We start from the raw sequence: 18,412 nt of genomic DNA on the forward strand, positions 1-18,412 counted from the left end.
GGTGTGTTGCTCATACCCAGATAGATGGCTCTTCTACCAAAGAATGTATGGACAGTACTAACTGGATTCAGATAGTAACAAATACAACAGCAAAGGAAGAGCTGATGTTATGTGGGAGGGGTTTTGGAACCACTGCAGCGAGCTGGAAAGAGGTAGTGGTACATGAATATGACCAAAATATATACATTATTGTATTTCAAAGAATGAATAAGAACATTCTTAAAAATACAGAATGGAAAAGTATTTTAGTGGTTAAATGTTTTCTGAGAAACTACGAACACTGAGGCCTGATTCCCAAGGTAAATATCTGGGTGCTATGCTGGCCTGCCTATAGTTTAAGTCTAGAAAGGTGAAGACAAGGTATACCAGAACAAGTCGGCTAACAACAAAAGTCATATTGATGATATTCTCTGGACTTTATTGAGAGACCCTGATTAAATGAAAAAGGTGGAAGAATGATAAAAGATGATTCCCAAAGCCAGGCTCAGTGGTGCACACCTGTAATCCCAGCACTCAGGGAAGCAGAGGCAGGCGGATCTCTGTGAGTTTGAGGCCAGCCTGATCTACAAAACGAGTTCTGGTCAGCCAAGGCTACACAGAGAAACCCTGTCTTGAAAAACTTGACAAAACAAAAAGAGAATAAAGAAAAATATATCAATTGGCTATCTATCAGCATAAAGGGCAGGCAATGCTTAAAAGAATTTAGTACATGATTAAGGTAGTGATCAGAAAGTGGTAGGTTGTACATTTTTTATAAAGCCGAGGAAACTGACTATGGGGGGGGAGAATATGTCAGCTTATGTGTAAGTTCCTTATATCTTAAATAAATTGCTGACATAGTTTTTAAAACATTTTAAAGGAACTTAAAAATTACAGAAAATATAGAATTTACACAGGTAAATTAGTTTACTATAAAAAATTATTTCGGGGAATGGTCAGAGTTCTTGCTAAACAATGAAGAGAATCTGAATTTAGATCATCCCCAAACCCACATAAGAAACTAGAAGTGGTTTCACAAGTGCCTAAATCCTAGTACTGTGTGGGACAGAGACAGAAGGACTGCTGTGATAAGCTATCTGCCAGACAAGCAAAAAATCAAACCTAATGGAAGAACAAGCAAAGATGCTCAAGTAAGCAAGGACATTTGATCAACCATGTTTGTAGCAGCTTTATTTGTAATAGCCAGAATCTGAAAACAACCCAGATGCCCCTCATCTGAGGAATGGGTACAGAAATTGTGGTATATTTACACAATGGAATACTACTCAACAATTAAATACAAAGAAATCATGAAATTCGCAGGCAAATGGTGAGAACTAGAAAATATCATCTTGAGTGAGGTATCCCAGAAGCAGAAAGACACACATGGTATATACTCACTTATAAGTGGATATTAGACATAATATAGGATAATCATACTAAAATCTACACCTAAAGAAGCTAAGCAAGAAGGAGGACTGTGAGCCAGACTTTCAATCTTCATTCAGAAAGGCATAGACATTGGAAATGGGATAGACATCAGAAGGTAAAATAAGGAAGAAGACAGTATCCTACCACAGAGGGCCTCTGAAAGACTCTACCCAGCAAGGTATTAAAGTGGATGCTGAGACTCATAGCCAAACTTTGGGCAGAGTACAGGGAATCTTATGAAAGAAGGGGGAGATAGAAAGACCTGGAGGGGCCAGGAGCTCCACAAGCAGACCAACAGAGGGTCTTTTCTGAGACTGATACACCAAACCAAAGACCAGACATGGAGATAACCTGGACCCCCTGCATAGAGGTAGCCCGTGGCAGCTCAGTCTCCAAATGTGCTCCCTAATAAGGGGAGCAGGGGCTGTCTCTGTTGTGAACTCAGTGGCTGGCTGTTTGATCACCTCTCCCTGATGGGGGAACAGTCTAATCAGTCCTGGTGAGATCTGATAGGCTATGGTCAGAGGGAAGGGGAGGAGGTCCTCAGTGGACTGAGATAGGCGCATGGGAGGAGATGAGGGAGGGAGGGAGAGAGAGAAGAGGGGCCGGATTGGGAGGGAAGGAGGGTGGGGCTACAGCTGGGATACAAAGTGAATAAATTGTAAACAATTATATTTTTTAAAAAAATAAATTAATAAACAAACCCAAACCCACATAAGTTCAAGGTTAAGGCTTCTCAAATGTTAGTTTAGAGCAGAATTTTGTAGATGACTTCTAAAACGTGAACTATTGGGTCCTGACCCTGAGTGTCCATCTTGAAAACTCTGCAGGGGCCTGGGAATCCCGAACTTCTCACCAGTTCCTGGACGGGGTTGAGGTGTGGGTCACCTTCAGATAAGCATGGTGCCATAGATCCTTCAGTTCCTGCAACAGCAGAGCTTTATAAAGCAGCACATCGATTTCTCAATCCCAGTGGCTTTATTCTGCTCATTCCATCAGCACCATTTCTCAGACCTTTCTTCCTAGTTGAAGTTCCTCCCTGTGATTCTAGGTCTGAGGCTTGCAACTAAGCACTTTCACTTCCGTGCTTGGAGTATGTCCCTGTGGGACCCTGGCCATATTTGTAGAATTCATCTTTTATCACTGTCCCTCCTCAGTTTCATGCTGCAGCCACCCCGGCTTATTTCCACATCCTGACGACTGACAACTGACTTTACTTCTGTTCCTTTGCACAGGTTATCCTCATTTCTCTCTGCCTGACCAATTTGCTGTTTACTCTTCAAAACTCACTTCAAATACTAGTCTTTATTGAGAAAAGTCCTGCTGGATGAAGTTAGGTCTCTCTGACTTCTCCCAGAATATTAAAAAGACATATTATGGACCCCAAACTATTTATTGTTTACATATCAATCCTATTAAAGCAATTAATCACAAAACTTTTTATTTCCAAGGTCCAAGAACAGGCTTGGCTAGTGGTAACTATCAATGTTTAATAAAGGAATCAATGGACCAAAAATTCCAAGCAGAACTAGTGAGCCTCCATTATGGCACATTTCTAAAGCTTAAGACAGATCTGTTCTCAAACTTACCTTCTCTGTGTGTTACAGAGCACATTTCTGTGAGTTAATCAGGTCACAACTGATTAAATCATCTTTCCAATACTTGATGCAGAAATTTCCATAAGAAGGCATTTAATAAATTCATATTGGATGACAATAAGTTAGAAAATATTTTCACATTAATATAAACATTGTTTATATTTGAAATTATCAATTTTGATTTCCAGCAGGCCAAAATGAGAAATTAGAAAAGTAAAACTAAGAGATATTTAAGGTGCAGATCTTGTATACACTTTTTTAAAGTATGTTATTTTGATGGGAGTGTCTAGAAAAACAATCCAAGTTAAGTTTATATAGTATTTCACAGCTTTCACTTATTTACTTTTTATGTGTATGGGTTTTTTGCTTACATTTATGTTTATGAATGCCTACATATGTGAATGTCTGGTACCCTTGGAGGCTGGAAGAGGGCATCAGATCCCCTGGGAACTGAAATTACAGACAGTTGTGAGCTTCCATTTATGTACTAGGAATCATCTTCCTCTGTGGCCTGGAAAGGCTGCACCCCACCCCTGAGGAGGAGATCAGAGAGCCTGCCACTGAGTTCATGTCAGAGACAGCTCCTGTACCCCTTACTAGGGAACCCACTTGGAAACTGAGCAGCCAATGGCCTTCCTTTGAAAAGAGGGTCTAGGGCCTCTCCATGCATGGTACTTAGTTGTAGTATTGGTCTCTGCAGGCTGTGTAGGCCCAGGCATTTGGCTCTGTTTTTCTCCTTGTGGAGTTCCTGTCCCCTCCAGGTCTTTCTAGATCCTTCTTCTTCCATAATGATTTCTTTTCTCCTCATTCAAATAGAGTGAGGATTCTATTGGCTTCCTATTCCTTGATATCTCCCTTCTGATACCATGAGCTTCTGGGTCTTTTCCTCTCAATATCTGAAAGAAGTGATATACTAGTGTCTCGACATGGTCAGAATGCATTGATCTGTACAGATAAACCAGAAACAAGAGAAGACAAAAAGGCTGTTCTCCTTCTTGATTAGCTTCCTTAGGTGTACAGATTTAGTATGATTATACTATATTATATGTCTAATATTCACTTATAAGTGAGTATATACTATGTGTGTCTTTCTGCTTCTGGGATACCTCACTCAGGATGATCTTTTCTAGATCCCACCATTTGCCTACAAATTTCATGATTTCCTTGTTTTTAATTGCTAAGTACTATTCCATTTTGTAAATGTAGCACAATTTCTGCATCCATTCCTCAACTGAGGGACATCTGGGTTGTTTCCAGGTTCTGGCTATTACGAATAAAGCTGCTACAAACATGGTTGAGCAAATGTCCTTGTGTACTTGAGCATCTTCCCTAACCCTAACCCTAACACTAACCCTAACCCTAACCCTAACCCTAACCCTAACCCTAACCCTAACCCTAACCCTAACTTTTTGTGGGAACTGGGTTCCGGGTACTCTTCCCACAGCTCAGGAATATATGACTAAGAGTGTTATAGCTGGATCTTGAGGTAACACTATTCCTAATTGTCTGAGAAAGCACCAGATTGATTTCCAAAGTGCTTGTACAAGTTTACATTCCCACCAGCAATGGAGTAGGTTCCTTTTTCTCCACATCCTCTCCAGCATGTGTTGTCATGTGAGTTTTTGATCTTAGCCATTCTGATGTGTGTAAGGTAGAATCTCAAGGTCGTTTCGATTTTCATTTTTCTGATGATTAAGGATGTTGAGCATTTCTTTAAGTGTTTCCCTTCCATTTAATATTACTCGATGAACCAGGGTAAAATGCTCAGTCTTCATTCAGAAAGGCAAATGAGATGGACATTGGAAGAGAGAGAAAACAGGGAACAGGTCAGGAGCCTATTACAGAGGGCCTCTGAAAGACTCTACCCAGTGTCTTCAAAACATATGCTGTGTATCAAAACATATGCTGAGACTTATAGTCAAACTTTGGGCAGAGTGCAGGGAATCTTATGAAAGAAGGGGGAGATAGAAAGACCTGGAGGGAACAGGAGCTCCACAAGGAGAAAAACAGAACCAAAAAATCTGGGCACAGGGGTCTTTTCTGAAACTGATAGTCTAAACAAGGACCATGCATGGAGATAACCCCTGCACAGAAGTAGCCCATGGCAGCTCAGTGTCCAAGAGGGTTCCTCAATAATAGGAACAGAGACCATCTCTGACATGATCTCATGGGCTGGCTCTTTGATCACCTCCACCTGAGGGCGGACCATCCTTACCAGTCCACAGAGGAAGACAATGAAGCCAGTCCTGATGAGACCTGATAGACTTGGGTCAAATGGAAGGGGAGGAGGACTTTCCCTATCAGTGGCTAGGGGAGGAACATAGGAGAAGAAGAGAGATGGAGGGTGGGATTAGGAAGGGTTGTGGAGGGGGTTACAGCTGGACACAAAGTGAATAAACTGTAAGTAATATAAAAAATAAAAATTTAAAAAAAGAACAGAACAGAAAGGCTGTTCACTTTGCAGTATCTTTTCAATAAATCTCTGGCTTAGCAAGAATTATCTGCATCAGTAGCCGGCATCTACACTTAGCTGCCATGTGACCTATGCATACTCCAGATCCACCTGTAGTGACTGATTCTGGAGGATCACTTTACAAACTATATTTCAAGTCACCACTAGCTCCAGGTGTTTATTTAAAATGCATAGAGAAGCTATTACCATTTGCTTGGTAATGGACCATTGTCAAATGCCTTTTAAATAGTTACATTTATCTACATTAAATTAGCGTTGGCCTCAACAGCCATCAAATGCATAGAAACGGGTATTCCTGTTCTTTTTTTTCTTACTACTACTCAACTGTGTATACACCTTGGAAGTTTCATTCACAGAGACAGATGCAGTTACTGCTAACTCAGATTCTCGGTCCTCTCCCCAGACATTTGCAAAGACCACCGAGTTGGAATGCCAGAACTTAAATATGTTTATGTCTTTGACACTTTTTTGGTTCATTTGATGTGGCGTTCTGGAATTTTTGATGTCACCATGACATGTGCTTCATGACACAGTGATTATCCTCTGACAATAGCAATGACCTAAGCCTTCTCCTCAAAGATTGGCTATTTCCCACAGGCTCAGCTTGCCATGCAGAGCAGTTTGTGTGTATAGAAGCATGCTGGTCACGCCCTGCACCTCCATTCTGCTCCAGTATTGAGGTGCTCATGGGGACCGCTTTATCCCCACAGTTGTCCTGTTCAGTAAGACATTGGCTCCATTTTAACTGCTTTACCAAACTTTTGAGACCAAGGTTTAAACAGAGGGTGGATTCAGCCAATGGCTACCCTTTCCTGTTTAAAATCACTGCTCTTCTAATGTCTTAGATGGCTACTACTTTCTTCCCAATGTAAAATTACCATTGTGCCCCATATCTCTGCTCTCAGCAACCTGTATAGCTCAAGCGAATCATTTAATTTCTCCGAATTTGGAATTTTTATTTGCAAAAGGGGGCTTATAGGTCAGCTAGAAAACTGTGAACCCAAATTACTTCTTCCTAGCAATTTGGTTAGACCATATAATTATCATAGCCTAGCTGTATGACTTCAATTTATTATTCTAGTTTTATATTAAACATACAAATACATGCAATATCCTCTGACCTCCCATGCTATCATCCTTGGAAAGAAATTTTAGCTGAATGCCCATGGTAGATGCATAAATATAATTGCTGACATCGATATGTTCCCCCCAAAATATCAAAATGTTGCAACTGCGTGTCTCCTAATAAAGGATATGACGGTCACGGATATAGATTCAGGCTTTGGCTTGCAGGGGTTACAGTAGCCTCGTATTTAGACATCAAACAAGACTTCCAGCAGAACAGGAAAACCTAGAGCACTCAGCATGAGGGCACTGGCTCCAGCGGGTCAGGAGGCTGCTGCTTCAGAGGATGAAAATACTCTGTGCTTCCTGTGTTACAGGAAGAACCTGCATCCACTTGGCAACATAATGCTCCATGTTGAGGGGAAAAAAAGAGGGGGGAAGAGAAAGAAAAGAAAATGCAAAGAAAAATAAATGCATCAAGGTTAAGGAGCAGGAATTAGTATAGCTTTTAATTTACCCATCCTGATTCCTCTACTCAGCTTCCTTCATAGATTCATTTTGGTTCATTTGCTAAATTCCAAATGGTTTTGATTTGTTTATATATTTGATTCTGAAGTGAAGTTTGCTTTTACTTGAAATTCAAAGAAAATATATTTTTCAGGATTTTTTATGTATATAATTTACACAATTTATTGTAATAAAGGTTGTCTATCTGCCAGTGTAAAGCACATATGAAATGAAGAAAATAGAAGCAGAATTAGATGCTCTAGAATAACCACTAATTAATTATGTAAAACATTAGGAAATGAACATTTCATTTAAAAACAAAATTCCATAAATTAAAGGAACTCCTACACCTTTAACATTCACTGTCCATTGTTAACCCACTGTGGACATTTTTGGTGTTTTAGATTCTTAAGCCCTGCAAAGTATGGCTGAGCCGGAAAGCAGAGTATTTGAGCTCATGAGGCCCTTTTTTCTCTCTGTTGTTTGTAGTCACTATAAACTCACCAAAGGGAAAATTGAGCAAAAGTATGTGAGTGTGTGGGCGTTTTCCCATGCCCTCTATTTGTTTATTCACATAGTTCAGTCCCTGAGGAAATTAAAAGGAAAAAATTTAGTTTCACTATAGAAGATCCAAAGAACTTGGCATTTTACGAGCTCTGGGTCATTAATTCTTATAGGAACTCCTTATGACGTCAGCAAGTGAGAAGTGTTATTATCCCCACTTCACAGATGAAGAAACTGAGGACTTTTATGATCAAATGTCTCATCCAGAGCCAAACCGCTCTGGCAAGAGAATGAAGGATTTGCAGTAAACCCATCCCCTGAACTTCCAGACCCATATTGTCCAGTAAGAGTATAATGTGAATGACATGTGAGATTTTTCAGCCATCAGGTTAAAAAGAATGCAATCTCAACCAGATAGATAACCTTTAAAACAGATTTTATTTATATCTATGTGTAGAAAATGTTGTTCCAACAAATAATGAATCTTCTAAAAATTATCAATGAGCTGGTTTACATTCTGAGTTTACTCTGTGTCTTCAAGATGGATGCACTTCAATTCGAACTGGCCGTTATTTTCATGTACTGTGTATCCACGTGTGCCTTGTGCATCCTCTAAGGAACAACTGGCCTTAGACAGTGAATCCCTAGTCCTGAGTTCTCCTCTCATCACACTATCCTTCTCCTACTAGATATCTGAGCTAAGACATGTCTCTGCCTCTCATTGTGTATATGAGACACCTTTGGTTGATTTATTATTACTTTGGCCGTGTTTACTGAAACAAAATTTTCACCTGAATTAAGGCCTTCGGAATGTCAGCTGAGTTCCTAAGAAACAGAACAAAGTCAAACCAAATACCCTGCATATCTAAGCCAAGACTATAACATACATTAAATTAAAGTTGCTGCAACTGAAATAGTTTAATAAAATTTTGAATGTGTATGCAGTAGATAAGATAATAAACATTTGACTATAACAGAATGGTAGAGCCATGGTTTTTAGTACTGATAACAGGCAAATACAATCTTTGTTTTCTGTTGACAACTTGATAAATTATTTTTTAATTTAATTTTATTTATATATTTATTTATTACAATTTATTCATTTTGTATCCACATTGCAGCACTCTCTCTCATATTCTCCCAGTCCTACCCATCCTCCCTCTTCTACCCCTATGCCCTTTCCCTGATAGGGGATGACCTTCTTCCCTTCTATCTGACCCTAGCTTATCAGGTCTCATCAAGACTGGCTGCATCATCTTTCTCTGTGGCCTGGCAAGGCTGCAACCCCCCCCCCAGGGGGAGGTGATCAAAGAGCAAGCTCCTGAGTTCATGTTAGAGACAGCCCCTGGTCCCCTTACTAGGGTACTCACTTGGAAATTGAGTAGCCAATGGACTTCCTTTGAACAGGTGGTCTAGATCCTCTCCGTGAATTGTCCTTTGTTGGAGTATTGGTATCTGAAGACACCCCTGGGCCCGAGTATTTTGGCTCTGTTGCTCTCCTTTTGGAGCTCCTGTACCCTCAAGATCTTTCTATCTCCCTCTTCTTCCAAAAGGATTCAGGATTCTGCCCAAAGTTTGGCTGAGTCTCACTATCTCCTTCGATACACTGGTGGGTAGAGTCTTTCAGAGGTCCTCTGTGGAAGGTTCCTGTCTTGTTCCCTATCTTCTCCTACTTCTGATATCTATCCTGTTTGCCCTCCTGAATGAGGATTAATTCTTTTTAAATTGAATTTTAATTTATATATTCATTTTACATGCCGATTGTAGCCTACTCTCTCCTCTCCTCCCGGTTCTACCTTTTTCCCCTATTCCTTTCCCCTTCTTCTCAAAAAAGGAGATACCCCAGACACCAACCCACCCTAGCACAACAAGTCACATCAGGACTAAGCCAATATACATAAAAAAATTAATTAAAAACAAAAGAGAAGATGACACATGAATCTCAAAATATTTCTCCAACCTCTAAACTATGTCTACTTAAAAATTAAACTTAACATCCAGGCCAAAAGTACATAACCGAGCATTGCCTAAGTAACAAACTAAGACCCTAGCCCATGTTACCATGTTATACCTGTGCATATCACTTTGCTGAACATAAAATCAGATGAATGAAGCTATATTAGGCAGAAGCAATACATCCTCTGACATGAATGACTTTATGGTTAATAAAAACAGATATCAAGAAATTAAAGACAAATGAATGACAATCACTGACTGAGGACTGTTGAGAATAGCTAACAATTAAAGAAGCTAAATGCTTGTGTGTGTACGTGTATCATTTATTTCAGAGAATTCTCTGACAATCATTCTTAAGGTTAAAAAAATGTGCAATTCACAGATAAATAGTTGACATGATATATAAAGAAAAGATCCAGTTTAGAAGAAATGCACCTGAAAATACTGTGATGAAGCTAATTAAAGGCCTTTAACTGTATTTACATGTCTGCTCATCCATTCCACCTTTTATTTATTTATTTATTTAAATATTTTCTTACTTATATACTTAACTTCTTTACAGCCTGATGCCAACACCCTCTCTCCTCTCCCCCAGTCCCACTCTCACGCCTGCTCACAGCTGGGGAGCAGCCTTACCAGGCCACACCCATTTCATTCTCCCCTCTCCTCTTTACATATCTATTTACATATATATGTTAATCTCCAGATAAATAAGCATTAGGAATTTTCCAAGGGAAGGCATATTCATGAATAGAAAATTATTAATATATGTTAATAAAACAGAAAAATGCCCCATTACTAAATAACAACTCAGAGACAGATTTTAAAAACATCTTTCTTTGGGGGAAAAGAGTAATTCTAAAATTTGTTAAGTGCTCATTTTATTCACTTAAAAATAGTTCCAAAAATTCACACTCATGTGGAAGGCTTACAATTAACTATGCAGGCACATACTTAGTTGGCATTTGTATTTGAAGCTAATCAAGAAAGAATTTTGCCTTTTGCTTAAATGACTCAATATGCTATCATGCTGTAATTCTAATTCCCTAAACAGTCCCCAGACTTGTTTGAACACCTTTTCATTATAAACAAATTATTTGACTTTACATGAGTTAGTTAGTCACATCCCACAAGAAGGACAAAGACTGGCACTTGCAAGTCAGTATCTACAGAGCTGCACAGAAAGCCAAAGAGAGAATGCCAGGGAAACCCATGGCACTGTCATCATTGGCCAGTGAGACATGGTAAGTGACCCCGTTCATTCCATTCATACTTCCCGATGTATTGGATCACCCAAGCTTTAAAACAGGTTCTTTCAGGAGCTACATCTGTGCAGGGGTTCTAGGTTATCTCCATGAATGGTCCTTGGTTGAAGTATGAGTCTCAGAAAAGACCCCTGTGCCCAGATTTTTTTGGTTCTGTTGCTCTCCTTGTGGAACTCCTGTCCCCTCCAGGTCTTTTTATCTCTCCATTCTTTCATAAGATTCCCTGCACTCTGCCCAAAGTTTGGCTCAATGTCCAAGACAGTTCCTTAGTAATGGGAGCAGGGAATGTCTCTGACATGAATTCAGTGGCTGGCTCTCTGATCACCTCCCCTGAGGGGGGAGCAGCCTTACCAGGCCACAGAGGAAGATAGTGCAGCCTCTCCTGATGAGACCTGATAAACTAGGGTCATATGGAAGGGGAGGAGGACCTCCCCTATCAGTGGGCTGGGGGAGGGGCAGGGAGGAGAAGAGGAGAGAGTGGGATTGGGAGGTGATGAGGGCAGGGGCTACAGCTGGGATACGAAGTGAATAAACTGTAATTAACTTAAAACTTTAATTTAATTTAAAAAAAAAAAACACAGGTTTTTTTCAAATTTTCTCTGTCTCCCACATACTCTCCGAGTATGGACATAGTCTGATGCTTTACAGTCTATCCTTGGTTAGCTCAGAGCATCCTTGGTTCTTTGAGAGAGGCTTGAATTATTTCAGGTATTTGAACACTTGGTCCTCAGCTGGTGGCAGTAGCTGAGGTGGTTTAGGAGTCCAGCCTTAGTGGAGGCACTCTATCACTGGTGAGCATAAAGACACATCACTTTTACTTCAGTCTCTCTGCTTTGTGCTTGTGGCTCAATATGTGAGCTCCCAGTTTGGTGTTCATGAATGCCATGCCTGCTGCCCTCTCGTTTAAAACCATAAGCCCACATGGAATCTTCCTTTCACAAGCTGCCCTGATCATAGCAACGGAAAAGTCACATACAACATCTGATAAGCATACAAGCAAACACTAATCTCTTCTAGATTCCTAAACTAGGTGTATATCCAAACACCACACAAAGAATAGGATTTACTTAATTAACCTAGAGCACAATGCTGGGCAATGATTACTCCATCCTAAACCTCCAAACCTACATGGTTTCCTACCATTCAGATTTTACCCATTATACTTGCTTTTAGTCATATCTTAGGTCCAGTTCACCTCTCCATGTGGTTCCAACTTCTTTCCTGCTGATCTCTGCTCTGCTCTCCTGCTCCCTTCCTCTTCCCTCCAGACCAGGCTGTCCCACCCTATACTCCCCATTGCACAGCACTGGCTGGTTGTTTAATTGACAGTTACAGAGAACAAATGGTGCCATGTTTAACACACTTGATACAGGGGATGCTTAGAATAAACATTATAATGCAATGTTCAGATTGAGACCAGATAGTGGGGTAGAGACATCAGCATTTGAATGAACAAGGGTAAATTGTATACATTCCACAAGAAAATTATAACAACACATGGTATATTCATTTTTGGTTGTGCCTTGTTAAGAAATAAACCTGTAATATTAATTTTCAGTTTTGACATGGTTAACCAAATTACTGTTCTATTTAAACACATATACACTGTGAAAGCCGAGCTTTTATTAGATGTATGGATCCTAAAAATTGTAAATGGAAGATTCCTGACTCCTCTAGAAAGTTTCAAACACTGAAAGTTTTGCTTCTGGTCTGTAAAGACTCTCAGCAGTTAAGATCACAGCTGCTCTTACAAAGTGTCTGTGTTTGGTTCCCTGTACCTATGTGGTGACTCACAACCATCTGAACACGCCAGGGCATCTGATCCCCCCTTCTGGCTTCTCTCCATGGGCACCAGGAACACAGATGGTACAAATATATATATATATATATGTGGGTAAGCACTTATACACAAAAATAAAAAGTAGCACATCTTTAAAATCTTTGCATCCTTTTCTCTCACAGACATTTCATAATATGAGGATAAAAATGAAGGTCCATCTGTCAAGGTTGGGATATTAGTTTGTTTAGTGGTCCAACATTGCATCTTGTTTGGAAATCTACCTCCAGAAAAACCTTTACACTCAGGCACTAAGTGCTTACAGAGAGACCACCAAAGTACTGTCTAATTTAAAGATGCTGAACTTTTGTGTAGTCACTGAAAGCTACATAATTTAGTATGGAGTCATCACTGCAGTTAAGCGTCCCTAAAGATTACTGTATAATTATGTTGAGGAGACAGAAAAATAATTGCTTGTAACTTACGCTGTGGTTGAGAAGCCATACATAATCATGGAGGCACCATGTAATGAGGTGTGATTCTTTGGCCTCCACTGTCACAGGCCCCAAAGGCCAAGAAGACCATCACCAGCCACAGTAGACAAAAGCCCTTGTGACATTTTTACAAACCTAAATTTAGAGAGCTGAAGCCCTTTTCTTCTCAGATGAATGCCTCAGGGAAATGTGTGTGAGACCCCAGCTCCACTCAGAACCAGGCGTGAGAAGTGAGCAGATATAGGCTATGAGTGTTGCTGGACCTGGGCTTTGTATTTTGCTTTGTACCATCTGATATGTTTCCCGTGCCGTGACATTTGTTTTCCATATGTTTAGATCTACTATACCAAAATGGGAGACTGTAGACCAATGCAGGGTGGGTGTTTAAGAGTTTGTAATTTTAAAGTCATTTTTCCTATTATTGCCTAAGGCAAAATCATGGTTCATCTTAACAATTTCATAGCCATCTTTATTATTTTTTAAATTAAGGAAAAACAAATTCTGAATCAAAGTAACATCTTATAACAATGCTAAATTAAGATACTTACCATCTAGTGTGTGTGATGTAGGCATAATTCAAAATCAGCCATAAATTAAATAATCTGTTTAAATATAAAATATAAAATGTGTATATTTTCCACATTTAAGCATAGTATTGTATAACCTCTGTGCCTCATCAGATCAATATCAATAATAGAGAAAGTTAGAAAATAATTCTGTAGTAAATCCATGATTTTAATGTATATTTTCAAATCTATTTTTATGATATTCGATTTGTTATTTAAAAATAATGATCATGTCATCGAGGAAGACTATATTATATTATCTTAGAAAAGTAGTAACAATAAATTTGCTACAAAAAATGCCAATTTAATCTGCAATAGAAACCAGTGTTTGTATAAATCATATCTTCAATTAAGAACATAATATTCAAATAAGAACATAATATCAGAGGTACAGAGATGGATATAAATAAATAAAACCTAAACTTAAGAATTTGTAAGTCTTTTGTATTATGAGATTTTAAATTATCTAATAACACCTATAGAGCATCTCAGAATATTATCAATATTGTCAGTATTATCCAAAAAATGGTAAGGAATTGAAAGAAATTAATTTCTATAAGCATGATATTAAGATGAGAGTCATGATACTATAAAATGCTTTTATCCGTGAATTATTATGAACCTATTACAGCTATATCAGTCTATTAGCTACTGTTATATTGAAATATTTTACAATAACTGTCATTCATTATAAAAAAAATATATGTCTTGTCTATGGTCTGAAGCAAATGTTGTATTTGAGGTGAGAATAAAGATGTCCTTTTTCCTCTTCCAGTTCACCGATTGGCTGAATTTTGCCTGTGGGTGCTCGAAGAGTTAGTATCCTGATTGTGTTCTGCCTTCCAACATACCAAATGCATAACAGTTTGTGATATTTCACTCTTATTGTTGAGCCCATTTAGAAACATAGAAGAACTATTTATTTGTCACAAAAGATATGAGGGTAGGACACACACGTCACTGCAGCGCCACCAACAGAACCCTTCCATTGCTAAAGGCTAAGTGATCCGTGACATTCAAGCTCTGTCACACAGCGCGTGCTGGGCAGTGAGTAATGCAACCGTGCAGTGATTTCTCCTTCATACCTCTGTCATTGTCTTCACACCTACAAAACTGGAAAATGTGCTTAGTAAACCTTGAGTCCTTCTAACCGGAAGTAAAGGCTTCTCATGAATCATTTGCCCATCCCCATCTTCTCCATACCACCAGTCTGCTTATTGAAACAGCTTAACATCGCACTTGCTTTCCAGTATAACTTCACAGTTCACAAAAAGACAGCTCTTCTGGGGCTACTTTTTGTCATACTGGTATGTAACTGCAATACAAATGCTTATGCTTTCCAGTTCTCTAAAAGATGTAAAATACTGTTTGTTCACATAGCCAATATTGTTGGCAGGGAAGAGTCAATTCTTGTTCTCAAGTATAGATAGCCCTTTCCCTGGGATCTTTTTTCTCATGAAACTTCTAAGTGCCATCTCTCAATGATTATACCATTATTATTTATTGCGTTGTGAGAAGTGGTTCTCAGCACACATGGCAGAGAAGAACCAGCTTACAGTTTTAATAAGGCCCACAAGATAATTAAGACATACAATTTCTTCTTGTAATGCCAGGCCAGAGGACTTTTTTAGCCTTTAATATGAGTGAGTAACTGCTTTCATGTTTGAATTTATACCTGGCTATAAAATATATTTTGACTTTTTTTCAGTCAGCCCTTTCATTTGTCTTCATTTCCTCAGGCAAACATGATCATCCTAGATCATGTTCCTTCAAAACACAAGGATCTTCAAAAGGGCTAAAGTTCCATCTATTTCTTCTTCATCGTATCCCAAATACTACATTTATATTCACAGCACTGCTCGTGGAAAAACAAAACAAAATCATATGTTCGAATGGTTCTACATATCTATGCAGTAATTCTTTCAGTTAGTGCAGACTCATTCCCTGTACAATAAGCAGGAGTGATGAATATTAGCTTCCTTTTAAAGATTCCATCTTGTAGGGAATATGATTTTGGCGTTTCCACAGTTGTAGTCTCATTGAGACATCAGCAATAAGCATAGAATCCTGCTTTTCTCAAAGAAGATTCAGTGCTGTTACAATAAGCATGCTCCATTTCAGTCTTCCAGAAAGGTAAGTGATAAGAAAATGTGATTTTATTTTTTAATTTAGAAAAATTTATTTATTTTACAAGTATAACCTTTCTTTCTTTTCTTTCTTTCTTTCTTTCTTTCTTTCTTTTTCTTTCTTTCTTTCTTTCTTTCTTTCTTTCTTTCTTTTTCTTTACTTCATGTGTGTATATATGCCTTGTGTCCTTAGAGGTAAGAAGAAAAAACTGGAGTTACAAATTATTTTGAATCACCATATGGATGCTGAGAACTAAACCCAGGTTTTCTGGAACAGAAACAAGTGTTCTTAACCACTGAGCGAGCAATCTCTCTATCCCTGGAATGTAATTTTCTTCATGATAAAAAGCAAAGGTCTGAAACATCTGTAGGGAGAAAAACTATAGGATAAAAAAGTTTCAGTGTAAATATGAAAGCAATCCAAAATATTTTCATAAGGTGACACAAATTGCAACACTAAATTTAACAAAAGAGTGGTTGTCTATTTTTCTTGCTACTACAAACATTCCCCACAGAACAATTTCAAATGAGCTTAAACCTTTGCAATCACAATGCACTATTTGGATTTACAATGATCACATTTTATTCTAAACATTATAACTGGCTTCCAACTCATCAAAATGGCACAGAAGTCTTGGATAAAGATACAAAACAAAACATGGAAGTTGCCTATTTCTAAAAAGACAGAAAATAGAATAAAAGAAATTAGTGTCAGAAAGAGAATAGAAATGGAGTAACATAACATTGACAAAATCATTGGTGTTTTTCTCATAAACAACCTAGCAATGGAAGGGTGCCCTCCTGACCTAAACAAAAAAAATATTTTGGTCCAGAAGCCAGCATCATATTTATGATAAAACCAGTAGAAACATATCCTAAAACACCAAGAAAAAAGGCAATAATGTCTGTCCTAATAGTGGCACGTGAGATAAATAGAAAGAGGAGAAATAGCTACTTAAAATTCAGAAATGGAGAAGTAAAACTATGAGACGATATAATAAATGTCAAGTGATTGCCAAAAGTCTACCTGAAGAGGCCTTTCTGTGAAGAAGTATGGGCCAGGTGAGGCAGTGAGCGCCTCCACGTTCACAGGCCGCAAACACTCAGGACGTGACATGGGTTCTTCAGGCAGAGACGGGGAATATTTGAAACAAGTGAACCAAGAGTTTTCAAGAAAAATCATTTTATAAAGAACTCTTTAAGTAATTTGTGTGTATACTCATTTTTAGGACTCTTGCTTAAACGCAAAAGGGGAATCCAGAACTATCGCTGACATTTGCATGTTGGAGATACAAACTAGAAACACACAATTCTTCTTATACACAGTTTTCTGCTTTCAGGAGAACTGTCTCATACTTGTCCAGTAATAGCCTAAGAATCTGTAGTTTGAAGACTCATGCTGGATTAAGTTATGGATAAAATACTAGTAATTCACTCACATCTATTAAGCAATTGCTGTACACCAAGACCCTGTGTTTCTAATGGTTCCATATATGTTTCTGTATCGGATTCTTATAATACCCAACATAAATGCCAAGAAACCATCATCTCCACTTTGCAAGCAAGACCCACAGAGCTCTGGAGGATAAATAACCCCCTGTCTAAGGTCATAAACCTGACACATGGCAGAGCTTAATTTCTGACATAGGTCTCAATCCCATCACACCTGCGTTCTGTCCCCAGTGCCATTGCTCTCTGTTGCAGTTCAATTCTCAGACCCTCACATGTAAAACTCGAGAATTGAAAACTACAGTGAGAAAATATAGGTTTCCCCCAATACCTGTGGCAGCCAGGTCTGCGAGAACGAGAAGCTACTACAAAGATACAGAAGGCCTCATGCTAGTAATCACCCACGATGGTGATAGCAATAGAGCTTCTTGACCGTCCTATATTAACAATAAGAATAAAGGAAACCATACACTTGGTTGGGAGTCTTCTTTGTATAAGTCTACTTAGGGAAATTTAAAGGCTATCTTGAATAGAAAAATATAATGTGTAAGTCATTGCTTTATCATTAGGAAAGAATCACATATCCTGTCAATAGCGTGATGGAGCTGGCTTAAATCAAAGGGACCTTTGGACTGGAGCCAAAATTGGAGGAAATTTTTTCTGCTGGGTTAACCAATGATCCCTCCTTTTTATTTTTCTTGTGAGTAAATGTGCTGGGTGGGAGCTGGAATCTACACAGCATTTACCAACTATGTTTATAGGTAGTGTACTTAATATGTAATAATATTTGATTTGATTTTTATCCTCCTTGGCTTCTTTAACCTCTAAACTGTAATGACTTCCATATGGCTGGCCAAACATATTTTTATGTTGTTTAATTCTCTGTCTCTATTTTTAGTCCTCTTCTTTCTTTCGGTTGCCAATTATGGTAAGACCTAACACACCTTTTCAGATTTTATTAATACTTTTCTGTCAGATGAGCAAGCTCTCTAATCACCAAATGTTAGAACATTTCTCCCAGTACCAATCCCTCTTCCTCTCTTTTTCTCATAACACATCAGACTGAGAGTAAGATTCAATGTATTTGCCAATGCGTTCTGGGGTACATGCTCCTTTAGGTAATTTGTATGCAAGATGCACAATTTCAAAGGGATTTGAACCATGTGGCTATCATTAGTCACAAAATAATAAATCAGCCCATTAAAATGCTTTGAAAATTTTG

This window comes from Meriones unguiculatus, chromosome 4 (genome assembly GCF_030254825.1).
Source record: "Meriones unguiculatus strain TT.TT164.6M chromosome 4, Bangor_MerUng_6.1, whole genome shotgun sequence".
NCBI lineage: Eukaryota > Metazoa > Chordata > Mammalia > Rodentia > Muridae > Meriones > Meriones unguiculatus.